Genomic DNA, 15463 nt, shown 5'->3' with positions numbered 1-15463 from the left:
TAGATGCATAACTCCAACAGGCAATTCACAATTTTTTCATAATGTGACCTCATATTTCAATATTTTTTAAAAAATCTCACCTATCTAGTTAAAGCAAGATCTTGCTATCATAAGCAAAAGGCATTGTTTATAGCCCAGATGAGATGATTTCTTAGCAGTGGTAACTTCTGTTAAAACCAGATAGGAATTTAAATCAATATATTAAAGGATTTGAATTATCTACCTCATTTTGACTATAGTTGTAAGAAATGGAGGAGACAGATTTAAAAACCTACAACTTAACTGTCTAGGGCACCAAGGAGCCCCTCACTGTGTTTTTTTCAACAACTTTGTTTACTTTTAATACTTAAATGTCTTGAAACATGTAAAATAAAACCATGATGCATACAAATGAGCCAGGGGAAAAATGTGTCTTTGAAACTGCCTACAGAGAATAGCACTATTAACTAAATTTCTCTTTGAGGAGAGGGAGAAGGTTATATAATAAAAATATTGACTTATTTTTCTCATTCATTCAATAATTCACTTAGTCAATATCTTTTGAGAACCTAATCTTTTTTTTGTTTTTACATATATGTGTTTTCTATTGAAATTCAGTTTGCCAATATACAGTATAACACCCAGTGCTCATCCCATCAAGTGCCCTCCTCAGTGCCCGTCACCCAGTCACCCCATCGCCCCGCCCGCCTCCCCTTCCATTTCCCCTTGTTCGTTTCCCAGAATTAGGATTCTCTCATGTTTTGTCACCCTCTCTAATTTTTCCCACTCATTTTCCCTCCTTTCCCCTATAATCTCTTTCACTATTTCTTATATTCCCCATATGAGTGAAACCATGTAATGATTGTCCTTCTCCGATTGACTTATGCCCTGGTGGACCAGAAGATTAACTGGAGAGGGATGAAACATTAACAGGCAAGTAAAACATAAACTATGTCGGATGGTGATAAATGATATGCAGAAACACAAACCTAGAAGTGATGGAGATGTGGGATTTGGCAAAGTAGTTCCCTCTTTTTTTTTTAAGATTTTATTTATTTATTCATGAGACACACACACACACACACACACACACACACACACAGGCAGAGACACAGGCAGAGGGAGAAGCAGGCTCCATGCAGGGAGCCCGATGTGGGACTCAATCTTAGGATCCATCCCAGGATCACGCCCTAGGCTGAAGGCAGAGGCTCAACTGCTGAGTCATGCAGGCATCCCAAGCGATTCCCTCTTATCCATGGTTTCACTTCCCAGGGTTTCATTTACCCCCTCCAACACCCAATCAACCACGGTCTAGAAGCAGATGATCAGAAAGTCAATAAAAGCCTAACATTGTCACAAGGCCTACGTCATTCACCTCATTTTGTCTCCTCATGCAGGCATTTTTTCATCTCAGTCATTACAAGTACATATAAAAAGCTATTTTGAGACAGAGACCACATTCACATGACTTTTATTATAGCTATATTGTTATAATTGTTGTATTTTATTATTAGTTATTATTAATCTCTTACTGTGCCTAATTTATAAATTAAACTTTATCATAAGGTCATATGTATAAGAAAAAACATATACAAGGTTTGGTACTATCTGCAGCTTCAGACATCCTCTGGGGGTCTTGATACATATCTTCTGTGAATATGAGGGACCACTGGAGTCAGAGATAGCTCCACTGACAAGGTGATATTCAAATCGAAATACAAAGAAGGACTTCCTGATAGGCCAGATGGAAGAGTAGAAACCAGCATGGAGGCTCATCTTGAACTACTGGTGAATCATGATGAGAACTCTTCCACTAATTTTGGGAGATAAAGCACAAAAAGGTTTTTTTGTTTTTTTTTAATGTTGAAAAAGTGAAAATCAACATTATTAATATTTTTCATTTTTTTCCCACTGTCCTCCAAGCTATGTCTTCTTTCTGTTCATATATCCCTGTACTTGACCCTTCAGTTATTGCTACCCATAAGCCTTCCGATGTCACTCTCACAGTTTAGTGAATGGGACCAAAAGCCCCAAACAGCCAAAGTTGGTGACCTAATAAAACTCAAAGGATAAAACACTGTATAAAAAGAGAGCAGGTGGCAAGAGTCTAGATGAACAACTACAAACAAAGGTAAGAGAGGGAGGCATGATTAGCCCAGTGGGGGATAGATTCAGGCCATCCCAAGGAAGGTATGAAGGAAGAATGATTGACCTAAAAGAATCAAGGATGGAAGAGGTGGCTTTAGCCAGGGTCATAAATAGGTATGTGGGAAAAATTTGCTGAAGCATGGCCAAGGAAGAGAGGTCAGTGCTAGTTCAGGAGTAAGGGTGGGATCTTTAGACCATGAGTGACCTTTATAGTTTATTGTGCACCCTTCTACAGAATACTTGCTTCTTTCCTCCTCAACCATGTTGACTCAGCTATGAAGAATTTTCTCTTCTACTCATCTTCCACATCCAAGTACAATAAGTACTATTAACTATAGTTATTACACTATCTATTATATCCCTAGGATTTACTTATCTCATAACTAGAAGTTTGTACCTTTTGACCACCTTCATCCAATTCTCCCCCCACCATCAAGATTTTTTTGTGGGGACAAAACTTGTAGGGGAAGTTAAGCAGTTTATAAAAAAAAAAAAAAAGTCTCTCAATTTTTTATGTATTTATATCAGACTTTGAACTTTATTACATTAATGAGATTCATACCAGAGGAGTGGAAAGTGATGCCATTTAGCACTCCAGATATTAGCAAGCTCCAAAGTGATTACAAGAATAAGCCTTGCTTGTGTTCGTATGTGTCAGAATAGGAACAGCACTGTGGTCATGGCCCAGAGCACCCAAAGGACATAATGCCTTAACCACTGCTGTCTCTCATTGAGAACATGGAAAACTTGGCAAGGACACTTGGATTAATGATTAATATTGTAGGAAATTAACTTGCTTACTGAGAAATGTGCCTATAATCAGGAAAAATGTTTATTTTATAAAATTCACTTTTTTCATCTTTAGGAAAAAAAATATGGTAAGTTGTAGGTTTTTTGGTCTGTCTCCTCTATTCCTTACAATTATATTCAAATGAAGTAGATGGTTCAAATTCTTTAACATATTAATTTAAATTCCTATCTGGAAAAAAAAATAAATTCCTATCTGGTTTTAACAGAAGTTACCACTACTAAGAAATCATCTGGACTATAAACAATATCTTTTGCTTATGATAGCAAAATCTTGCTATAACTAGATAGGTGAGATTTTTTTTTTTGAATATTGAAATGTGAGATCATATTATGCAAAATTTGTGAATTGCCTGTTGGAGTTATGCATCTGGTTGACAAGAGAGATCTAGAGGCTTCATCCAAATCCATCCAGGCCTCAACTGCAACTGAACATCACCTTGGGCAGCCTCCACAACAATTTAACCAGGAGAGACCTAATGATTCCAAGAATCTTCTGATTATTTGGCCCTGTTTCACCAAAAACAGTTTCCCTGTAACTGAGGAAGGTTGGGCTAGGAAGATACTGAGGATGCAGGGAGCCACTCTTTATCACTTGCTTTGCCAGCCAATGTTGCCTATTGTTACCAAGGTAAGGATTTTGACCTGTTCTTTGAGAAAATAATAGAAACCCATTGCCAAATGATTTATATAGGAATTCTCATTATCATGGCACCATATTGTTAATGGGTTTGACTTTAGTTTGAAATATATGAAAATAAAAGAGATAAAGGTGAAATTCTAGGGCATGGTTCCAGATGATTCTTCCAGGTATTTCCAGTTTTAATATGATATTAAGATAAGGTAAATAGTCAGCACAATGACAAGAAATGTGCTTTGTCCTTGGACAGCATTTCTCATAGAAGTGGAATGCTTCTCCACTTTTATTTTAGTGTGAAATAATTAGGTTATAGCTCACTGCCTGAAGAGACTAAACACAGTACTGCTTGAAGTAGTGTTTGAATTGAGCCTTCTCTTAAACATTTTCTGTAGTTCCTGACAGAAGATATTTTCTCTATTACTGTTATGGTCTTTCAAAGCACTGTTACACCTTTAATGCATAAAATTATACAGAAATTAAAAATTACCCACAATTTCACCACCTAAAAAAGTCAAATTATTTTTAAAGGAATACATAAATGTATTTCAAAAGTTCAAATGATGCTGAGAATAATAAAATTATAATTAATAAACCTTTCTTTTCTCACCTTCTCTGCCACTATTAAGTTTTTTAAAAATATTCTTTCAGTCATCTACATATACTAGACGAGTTCTACATTTTTCTTTTTGCACTTAATAATGTTTTAGAAATCTTTCTGTATGCACATACTGATCTGTTCATTAAAAGAATTTATATAGAGGGCAGCCCCAGTGGCTTAGCGGTTTAGTGCCGCCTTCAGCCCAGGGCATAATCCTGGAGACCCAGGATCGAGCCCCGCGTCGGGCTCCCTGCATGGAGCCTGCTTCTCCCTCTGCCTATCTCTCTCTCTCTGTATGTGTGTGTCTCTAATAAATAAATATAATCTTAAAAAATTTATATAGAAAAAATTATTGATTGTCTTAGCTTAGCTTCTGCCCAAAAACAGAGCCTGAAATAAAGGCTCCTTTACAAGTAGTTTATTGGAAGTAATTCCAGGGATCATAAATGAAGGGTAGAAGTGTGATGGTCAATCTCCATGATAGCCCATTGTTCCTACCTCTTGGTAGTCATACTCTTCTGTAGTCTCCTCCCGCATTGCACCAGTTAGTCTATGGCACTGAGAGGATGCAGCAGAAGTGGTAATATGGCCCTTCCAAAACTGGGTTGTAGGAGACATGTAGCTTCCTGCTTGCACTCTCCTTTGGCCTTTCTCCTGGATCTCTCACTCCAGGGAAAACCAGCTGCCATGAGGTAAGCAGCAGTCTACATGACAAGCAACTGAGTGCTCCTGCTCCCGACCACAGGAATACATTCAGAAGTGGATCCTCTAGCACCACTCAAGCTTTCTGATGAATGTGCCCTTACCTGTCATTTTAGCTACATGCTCATGAGAGACTCTGAGCAAGAACCACCGCACTGAAGCTGCTTCTGATTTGTTGATCATGGAAACTGTGAAAATAAATATTTGTTGTTTTAAGTCACTAGGATTTGAGGCAATTGTTACACAGAAATAGATAACTAATACAGGAAATCAATCAGGGAAGGAGAAAGTTAATATAAAGATGGGTTGGTGTTTTTATGGTGAACTGATGCTCTACTCAGTAGGACCTTCTGAGGAGTTTTATGAACTGTGTGTAAAGGGAAAAGCATTCCTATCAGCCCCATTCTTCACTAATCAAACATGGTCCATAGGTGCTTACTTTCCAGCCTTCCAGAATATGTATGCGAATGCCGAGCAGATTCCCATGGACCTCCCATGCCACACTGTGAGACACATGATATGGCTTAAAGCAACACTGGTGGGTTGGGTCTTCACGAACATGATTGAAACAAGCTCCAAACCACAATCTTCACAGCTGGAGGAGCAGACAAAGAGTATTCATTATAAACATACATATCACATGGTATTTCTTACACTCTTCCTTTCCATAAATCTATGCTACATGTCCCATTTTTAACATAGCAATTCTTTTTTGGTGTTTTATAAAATATTGAAACCGAATGCTTTCACCACAACTAACTTTTTACTTCATGTGACAAGTCAAAGTTTTATTGTTAATGTATCTATCTATTGCTTAATCCCATATGAATTTATAAATTAATTTTTTAGTTAAAAAGTTATCTTTGCTTTCAATTTATAATCCATTAAATTATTAAAAGGTCATATAAGACAAAATAAAAAAAAATTTGAGTCTCCACACTGTTAAACCACATCGCTCAGGTCCCTTTGGAGTCTCTGATTAAGTAAAGCAAAAGAAATTTAGCACTTTGGGGACCCATTATGAACTGAGATGAATCATCACTTCCTTCTGCACATCAGAAATTGCAGTCGAATTCAACGGTGAGAGATGTTGAAATGCTGGCATTTTTCTTTTAGTTTGAATATTGTACCAACTTTTTTATTACATAATATCTCAAAATTACCCTTCTACTTTTTTGAGGTCAACTTTAGATGTCTAATGGCATTATACCTGCACCGAAGAAACAAGATACTGCTTAAAGTATCGAATGGCAATCATGCTTTGTGAATCTTTTCTGAAATTGGATGGAGAAATCTGTTGGCAGAAACAGGCTTTAAAATAAAGGCAGTGACTCAACTTCTGAAGTACAGCCAGGTTCTCAGGCTGCAGGGCTCTGGGGTGGGCAGAAAGAGAACTCATTTCAGGAGAGTACAGGAAGTTACTTAATGCTGCTTATGAGTCAGAAGAGAGTAGAATCAGTTATGATTGAACCCTCTTATCTAGTTATACCTATCCTCAGATACTTTAATGTGTATAAAATATGTATATGTGTATTTTTATTCATCTGTATTCTATGTTTTGCTTCGATAGGAACCCCCCACCCCCATCCTTCCTTCATTTTTGAGTGCTGTAGTAATGAGTCACTGCTGCCTATTGCTTTGAAAGTAAGGACTTTCTAGGTCAGAGATTTAAAGAATATATAAAACACTACACACTCCCCTTTATTTGCTACCCTTAGTGGGATCTTGTATAAGTGTATGTAGTTAGGAGAATGTTGGATTGGAGAGAGAAAAAGAAAATGTATGTTCACGGTATCTGCTATGTACTCTTTAGACACTATTTTATTTAATCCACAAACAGGTATTATGCTTAACTCTGAAAAATGTGAAAATGGCTTATGCTTAATTCTAAAAAATGTGAAAATGGCTAACAGGGGCTTAGTAATGTTAAGAGACTTCTCCAATATAATCTTGGAGGTGGCAAACTGGAATTGAAGCCAAGGTTTTCCCAATCACATGACACATGGTCTTCCCATCACATCATACTTCGGAGGCTTTGCAATCTTTGTCTATGCCAGAGTCCAATGCTGGGACATTGGCCAGGTCACTAACTCTCTCTTTTATTTTTAATTCTGAAGTTAAAGAACTCCGAAAGCCAGTTTGACTCCAACATCATTTAATTTGATTTTATTTTATAACAAGGGCTCTCAGAGTCTGGCCACTGACAATAAAAATGCTAAATAATATTCATAAACCATGTTTGGGACTACTAGATCTGCGCCTATTCAGACATTGGTTACTGCCACAATTTTCAGAGACTCTTCCATTCATTTGGATGTTTAGAAATATTTTCCTCAAGCAGAAAGGCCTCAGATAATCTGTGCTCATTTGGGATCAGTTTAGGTTCTCTTTATCTGATTGTGGGCTGTCCTTTGTCATCAGGCCATAATGTCTTGGGAAAATTTTAGGGAATTCTCATAGATAAAACTATTCCTGTCATGAAGAGAGAGAAAGATTTGGGGCCTTTGGCTCCCCTTTCCACATTGGGGAGAACAGAGGAATTGGCATATAGCTGGAAAAGGCAGGAAACCATCCTAACAATCATATAATCACTCCTGCACCTACAAATTTTGTCATCTTAATTCTAAAAGGTGCTCCTATGTGCAGAAGTTAGGTGTTATTTCTGGCAGTTTCAAGATAAGTTATTTTGTTGGAGGTGGTCTTTGACATACCATTAACAGATGATATTTCTGGGGGAGGCTGGGTGGCTCAGTGGATGAGCATCTGCTTTTGGCTCAGGTCATGATCCTAGGGTCCTGGAATCGAGTTCTGCATCAGGCTCCCTGAGGAGCTTTTTTTTTTTTTTTTTTTTTTTTTTAATTTAGGGTAAGTGAGCACAATTTCCTGCTTTTAATGTGTATATATTTTAGATTTGACCATCTTTTTTACACACAGTCAGACAGGATATAGAATTTCAAATTTTACATTTAAAAAAAGCCGTTAATTCATGCATTCTATGCCTTCAGTTAATTCTTCAAATGTTTAGACTTCAGAGCTGCTAATGACACTAAATTCAATGCCAGGTTGATTGAGTCTGTCAATCAACTTTGTTCTGCAGAAGGCTGCTCCAGGTGTGAAGACCCCGCCCCTGTTAGGAAGATCAGAGGCTATCGTTTAGAAGGGTCATGGCTGCCTGGACCATGGCTATGGGGGTAGCCACGTAGCCAGCCTCTGGTCCTTTCACCTGAGTACAAATTCTCATATTTGGTTTGTTCTTCTCCAGACCAAAGCCTTGACTGTATCCTTGACCAAAGAATGTCATTGTAAACGAGGCGGCATCCATCTGTTTTTGTGTTGGACCTTGTTTTGAAAAATAACCAAAGGAGAAGAGCCATGGAAATTTTATGAGAAGCTGCCTGCCAATGCCACACTTCACAAAGAATAAAAAGAAAAGTCCTGCAAACATCAGCTTAATAACGGAGGTGATGCCTCCCACAGTCAGTAAGCGGCTCACTGAACAGGCGATTGCTCCAAATTCTCATGCAAGTAACGCTGAGTCCGCCTCACAACAGAGACATCTGCTCCCAAGAAAGGAATAGAATAGCTATTCAGTTCTCTGCGGTAAAAAATTGGCCACCTTCTTTTCAATTTTGGACCAACAATTGCTTCTCCCTCTGCTATGTCTCTGCCACTCTGTGTCTCTCATGAATAAACAAATAAAATTAAAAAAAATTTCAGATAATACTAACACTTTAGTAGGACTTTAAAAATTCTGCTTTCTTTCCTGGAAGAGAAGAACCCAACTTATAAGAGGCACCAGGGTGACAGAAATTTTCTTGCAACTATTAGTATGAATAGCTATCTTAAAAAAAATATCTGATCATCTCTATACATCTATATTAGTTAATTTGCATTTTTAAAAAAGATCCAGTTTGAACATCAAAGACATAGAAAATGTGATCACTGCCAATTTCTGTTTGATAAGCCAGGAGATAAAGCTAAAAGGGCAAATAGTAATGAAGCACAAATTAATACAGGACAACTGACTGTAAAGGTTATTTCTTAAGGCTTGATATTCCTAGCCTTGTTTGTATTGGAAACAAAGATGAAGTAAGTATCGGGCTTTGCATAAATTTTTGGTTTGAGTTACATTTCTGGCTTTGAAATTAGAAGCCAAAATTCAGTTTTTGGGTTGCAAGGGCAAGTTGGTTCAAAACATACTATATCAAAGATGACTTTTTGCTAAATAGAATTAATTAGATGCTAATAGTAAAAATCTATTCTTTCTAAGTGAAATGATAGTAATTAACTCTCTAATCTGGTCATTGGATTTTTAAGAACTTCACTTGGTGGATATAGGAGGAATTGGTAGGCTTTCTTTATTTAAATTAGACACCAAATAATTCTGTGACACAGAGCAAAGGAATAACCAGAGAACCACAAAATAAAAAGTAAGCACCATTACTACTATAAATATGACTAGTAACTACTACTATTAATAGTAATAATTACAATTTATTATACCCAACCATGTGTCAGATACTGTACATAATGTATTGTTTCTTGGCAGTGACAAGTGTCCAATTTCTTTCTACTTTTTGTGTTGAAACCTGTGCTTCTGCAGATATTTGCAAATTAGCCTGATGTTCTCAATAGTGGCATATAACTGGTGAGTAACATTTTGCAATACTAATTCAATGCTAATATTTTATATTGCCCAGTAGCTGAACATTGAATTCTAGAAAGTTTTTTAATATACGCGATTTTATTTTATATATATTTTTAAATATTTTATTTATTTATTCTTGAGAGACACAGAGACAGAGAGAGGCAGAGACACAGGCAGGGGGAGAGAAGCAGGCTCCATGCAGGGAGCCTGACATGGGACTCGATCCTGGGTCTCCAGGATCACTCCCTGGGCCGAAGGCGGCGCTAAACCGCTGAGCCACCCAGGCTGCCCAGATTTTATTATATTTTTAAACCAAATAAAAAGCTAATCCGGATTTAAATAATTTTGATAGGAGTACTTACTTGATAGTCATTAATTTTACTTCATATTTTAATTTTTGTGGTTATGAATATTTAAAAGAAAATGAAATCATTTATGAAAGATAATTTTAATGTTTAAATTTTTTACATTTACTATAATTCATATTTGTATAAAATATATTAAAATGTATACTTTGAATATAATTACACTTATTTTTCAATCACAGAACAGTAGAACACGAATTATGGAGAAATTTTGATAACAATAACAGTGGTTTACTAAAATTTTGGAACTCATATAAAATTATTTATAATTTATATATATATATGTATTTTATTACTCATCCTAATATTGTCAAAGTAATACTCATATAGGAGCAATCATGATTGAATTCAAATATCTTTGATATTTTGCCAAAAAAATACCTCTTTGCATATTTTTCATTGTGTTCTGATGAAAACATATTCGTTAGGATAGAAACATATACTTCCCTTTATTTGGCTGTTACTATTATTTGTAACTTCTAAATATTTAGAGTTATAGTAAATTGACCTCCATTTGTACTCCTTGTCCTGGAACCTAATGTATTAGGGGTAGGCCCGGAGAGAGGTACTCTGTAACATTCTCCAAATTCCAGACTCTAGTGCTAGACTGATTCAGAGATCCTCTAGTCTGACTGCTTTATTTTACAGATGGGGGAACCAACCATGATGATTGGCTGCAATCCTATGGCAAACCATAGCACTGTTTGCCAAGGATCAGGAAATGGACCCTCCTCCCTCCACAAGCAGGCAGAGTGGCATGCTCCTTGTGCACAGCTGGAGGACTCCATTCCTCTGAAACTTAAAATGTGGGTCCCAGTAGCCAATTTTATGAGGTTAGTTTATTCATGAGGCTGACAGACAGCTCATCTTGGCAGCAGGCTTCTGAACAAGAGCCTTCTCTAGTTGTCAACTTTCTCTCTAATTATCTTTTAACAAAGCATTACATTTGTATGTGTATCAATAAAGGCTAATTTTAAAAAGGTTAATTATAAGGAGGCTAGAAACCACTCCAGGGATAGTGCAATATCCTGAGGCTAGAAGCAGCCAAATTGGTCCCATCGAGAGGTGGTGACCAGAACCCGGAGAGAAGCTAATGTGGAGATGGCTGCCTGAGAGGAGCAATGGCCTTTGGTGATTGGTCACAGCCAAATGGCTTCACAAGGAGGGATCTGGGAGTGTAATTCCCTAACCACATTTGTCTACTTTCTTCTCATCTCTGAGAAGGGCTCCCCATCCATCAAACCTAGCTGCAAGTCAGAGGGTACAGAAATCCTGATTATGTATTCCTTTCCAGCCAGCCTCTGGGGCAGAAGGGCAGGTGAAAACTGATGGGAATAGATTTGTAGAGTAAATGGATGACAGTTGGTAAAGAAAGTGAGAGTTTTTATCACATATTTTGGATTTTTTGATCGTCTTACTGACTAAAAAGCAGTAAATGGAGGGAGCAGTACACTCAGATATCTGGGCAAGAAAAGGCCTCTGTGCTCAGGTCATACACTTCAGGAGGCCCTGAGCTTCGGAATGTCTTCCTCCTTCCTCAATTTCTAAGACCTCAATTTATCATGCTTGAGACCAGCTGAAGCCCGCAGAGCCACCTGGAAAGGGTGCTCTGAATGTATATTGGGATTTGTGTGACCCTGGTTTTTGTTTCTTTCCACCAGAGCACTCTCTGACTCTCTATCCCACACACAAGGTGGTGTCATGTCCTCAGGAGCTCTGGGACTCCTGCCATGGTACTGTCCCTAGTCTTCCTGCCCAGGCCCTACTTCCAGGAGGGTGGACAAACATTTTGGTCTGCTGCCTAGTATATTTCTTTTATGGGATCATATGAAATTGGCCATCGGCATGGTGACACAGTGATTTGATGTGACTCTCAGGTCAGACACATGATAAGTTCAAGACTCTGTTTTACGACTGACCTTTGATCTCAAACTGCAGGTCTGGACTGTGGCATGGCTCTCATCTGTCCATCTTTCAATCAGGGTATCACCTCCCTTCTATAAAACTCAAAAGTGATGAGCATGACAGAAGATATTGTTTAGCCTGTGTACCCCCTCTGGTACCCAGGCCCACCCCCTCTGCAGGCTCTTTGCCATATATTGGTCAAGTGTCCCAGACCAGGGCACACCTACCGGGCTGAAAGTGTTCAAGACCAATGCACCATTATATCAGTAGGCTCTTCTTCATGTTCTCTCTCATCTCTGATTGATTTTGTGATATTGTACTCTCAGGTCTGTCTTAGATCATGCCAGATAAGGGTAGACAGTCCTGCACAATGGGGCCACCCTTCTCATTTCATTCACTGACCTCTTGCCTATCCTTCCACAGGCAACAGGTGTGGAAGGCAAGGGTACTGGTGACATTGAAAGAGAGAACATTCTAAGAGTACAGTGATTATTGACTAATGAGTTCAATTTAAGATATACTTGAAAGATGTGTTGTTCTATACTTAAGGCACAAAGTTCTAGATGGTAAATTTAATGTCACCATAAAATGAATTATTATTCTCATTTTCCTACACAGATGGAGGAAGACTTGCATTTGTAGCTCCTTCAGTAAAGCACAGACATTCTGAGAGTCATTGGAAGCCAGCATTTCGTGGACAGCATGATAGATCACACAGTGTCAAAAGTAATGATGCAAACCAGCTTTAAATAAACTATCGGACAGTTGCAGAGGCAAGAAGAGCTATATTTTTTTTCCATATAAGCAGATTCTAAAGACTCATAGCATTGTGAGTTATAACAGCATTACTATTTGCTTGTGGTGAGAGATATGAAATCACCCAGAAACTGCATGTTTGTCAATAAACAAGATGAGATGTTTCCTGCATCTAAATGATTCTAAATGATGCTTGAACACCACCTCACCTCTTGAACACAAGAACCTTTTTTTAAAAAAAAAATTAAATACAATTTAGTTAACATACAGTGTATTATTAGTTTTGAGGTAGAATTTAGTGATTCATCAGGTGCATGTAACACCCAAGAGCTCATTCCATAAGGCCCCCCTTAATGCCCTTCACCCTGTTACCTCCCCTCCAGCAACCTTCTGTTTGTTTTCTAGAATTAAGAGAATTAAGGTGTCTTATGGTTTGCCTTAGTCTCTGTTTTCATCTTATTTTTCCTTCCCTTCCCCTATGTTCTTCTGTTTTGTTTCTTAAATTCCACATATAAGTGAAATCATACGGTATTTGTCTTTGAGTGACTTATTTCGCTTAGCATAATACCCTCTAGTTCCATCCATACCATTACAAATGGTAAGATTTCATTCTTTTTAATTTTTTTTGAAATGTTACTATAAACAAGGGATCCACAAAAATTATTTGCCTGGCACCCAAACACCTAGAAGGAGCTCTAAAAGATCTTGTCAGTAGCTGCCTCCTTTTGTGCCCAGGCACAGGGCAAGGCTCAGGTTGACAGCAAAGGGAGTAAGATGGTGATATTACTGAGAAGATCGCTGGTGCAAAAGGTAGAAACCTGAGTTCAAGTGCAGACTTCACTTCTTACAAGCTGTGTGGGTTTCTGTAATCGAACTCGGTATCACAAATCCTGTTTCATCATATATAAACTGTATCTACATATATGAATCCTATTTATCAAATAGGTTTATTGTACTGATGAAGAAATTCATGCTTTTCATATGAACAAACTGTAAACTGTGATTTTAATAATAGGTATTTTGCAATAGCAAGTTTTGCATAAAAACTGTAAAAGTTTTTCTTTCCCCTCCAAAGCAGTTCAATAACAATCACATTTGTTTTATTTTATTCTTATTAGACAGTGAAAATAGTCTTTTCAAGGTCACCTTTTCTTTTCACTGGTTCAAAGCAGTGTTAATTAGGCCTCTGTATGTAATGGAACCAATCAAATTGCATTAAAATTATTAAAAAGCCATTTTCTTTCAAAGGCTATTTGATTTGGCTTTCCAAATCACTGACAATTTCACTGCTCTGTGTTTTCAGCAAAACTATACACTTAAGGCTGAGATATGCACTGAAATTCTCCCCCAGGATACCAAGAACACTATGAGTTTCCTTTGGTGTCATTTATGTTATGATTTTAATTGTTTCTTGACATTTCAGAAGTGAAAGCTTTGGCCTTCACTCTCTATGACTTCAAAAGATGGAACTTCTTAGATCAGTAAGTCAGCTAAGGGACTGAGGGGGTAATTTATACCGCCTCTGGTATACAATTCCCTTTTAGCCTGGAGTCTCTTTACCAGGGAGAAGATGAAGACACAGTACTGTGGTCTAAAGAGAAAGCTGAGTGGAGAAAAGACTGGGATCTATTTACAGCTCTTCCATTGCAAAGTATTTCAAAAGATTAAAGACCACAGTCCATTTGTTACTGTAGAGCTAGAGTGCCTTTGGCCTTTGTCTGCTTGGAACAAGTTTATGTGGTTTAGATCTCATGTCAAAAATTATGGACATGCAACCATGAACCCTGGAAGGGAAGACATGGTGGTATAGATTTTGAAGATCCTAACCAACTTACCCCTACATTCTTATGTATTGTGAAATTGGTATTGATGCAAGAGGGGCCATGCACCACCACAGTATTATAGATGTAAACAAACACACTGCTGTGGTTAACCAGTAGCAATGAAGTTGTTTCTGACCTTAGCCAGAACATTATTAGAAGGTTATAAGGTTATGCAATAGACTCATTTGGAGATACTGTAATTGAAAATATGAAACCCAAGTATTCAGAAGTCAGAAGTTAACTATAGGGTTAAAAAGACCCTTTGATGAGGCCTGAAGGTCTACTTTGGGTTAATGGAGAAGTGTGAGGAGTTTAATGATGACTTTCAAATAATAGAAGGTTTTAAACAGGAGGCAACAAATTTCTTTCATATCTTCTTGATAGATCTTCATTACTTTGCTTGATTTTTTTCTTTCCATCTTCTCCCCAGCTTTCTATTCTTTGCAACCTCAAAACCAGCTCCTTCTTAATGCTGTAGATGTCGATTTCAAATTTATAACAGATTTAACTCACCACCATCAAGCCCTTAGGGCCTTCTATACCACTAAAGTCTGTAATCTCTTTATCCACTCAACCCACCCATCAGTCTGTGCTGGCTCCAGTTCACCATCCTGTCCTTCCTTCTCAGCTACTTAACATTACTCCCTCCCCAGGGTCAATTATCTTCCCACCTGACTTTCAGGCCCAGCTGGCCTTCTAGTCTCTGTGTCTCTCTTGTCCCCATAGCTGATATTTAATCCCTACCAGCAGACAGTCCTAGCTGAGCTCCAGATCTTCTACACCGGTTTATATGGTTAGCAACAACTGCCAAAGATTTCTTCCAAATACCTCTTGTTCTTTCCATCCTATCATTAACGGTAGTTCAGGTCACATTAAACCTTTTTCTGCAGCAGGAATCAGTATACAAGGGTGGTTAAAATCTCTGTGTTCTGAATTTATACAGTTTGGGTCTGCGTCTGAGTTGGCTCCTTGCTACCTTTGTATCCTGGAATAAATTACTTAATCTCCTAAAATCTCTCTGAACTATAAAGGAAGGATATTTTAGTAGCATCAACCTACAGAGGCTGATTTAACACAAAGCTAATAAAGCTT

The 15463-nt window shown here is 37.7% G+C and overlaps 1 long non-coding RNA gene across 7 annotated transcripts; it reads left to right on the top strand.

Annotated features, from left to right (window-relative positions):
• Window positions 1-3369: 3369 nt before the first annotated feature.
• On the top strand, window positions 3370-13795 carry LOC125753037 (uncharacterized). 7 transcript variants are annotated; one of them, XR_007403870.1, is made up of 5 exons: window positions 3400-3565; window positions 8137-8963; window positions 9424-9522; window positions 10536-10720; window positions 12411-13795. It is a non-coding gene; the product is annotated as an uncharacterized LOC125753037 (long non-coding RNA). The 7 variants fall into 7 exon arrangements; XR_007403869.1 differs by having other exon boundaries at window positions 3404-3565; window positions 9478-9522; XR_007403871.1 differs by having other exon boundaries at window positions 3370-3565; window positions 8137-9522; window positions 10536-10693.
• The last annotated feature ends 1668 nt before the right edge of the window (window positions 13796-15463 follow it).

The sequence above is a fragment of the Canis lupus genome, chromosome 19 (genome assembly GCF_003254725.2).
Source record: "Canis lupus dingo isolate Sandy chromosome 19, ASM325472v2, whole genome shotgun sequence".
Classification (NCBI taxonomy): domain Eukaryota; kingdom Metazoa; phylum Chordata; class Mammalia; order Carnivora; family Canidae; genus Canis; species Canis lupus.
This window is presented reverse-complemented; position numbering and strand designations above follow the sequence as displayed.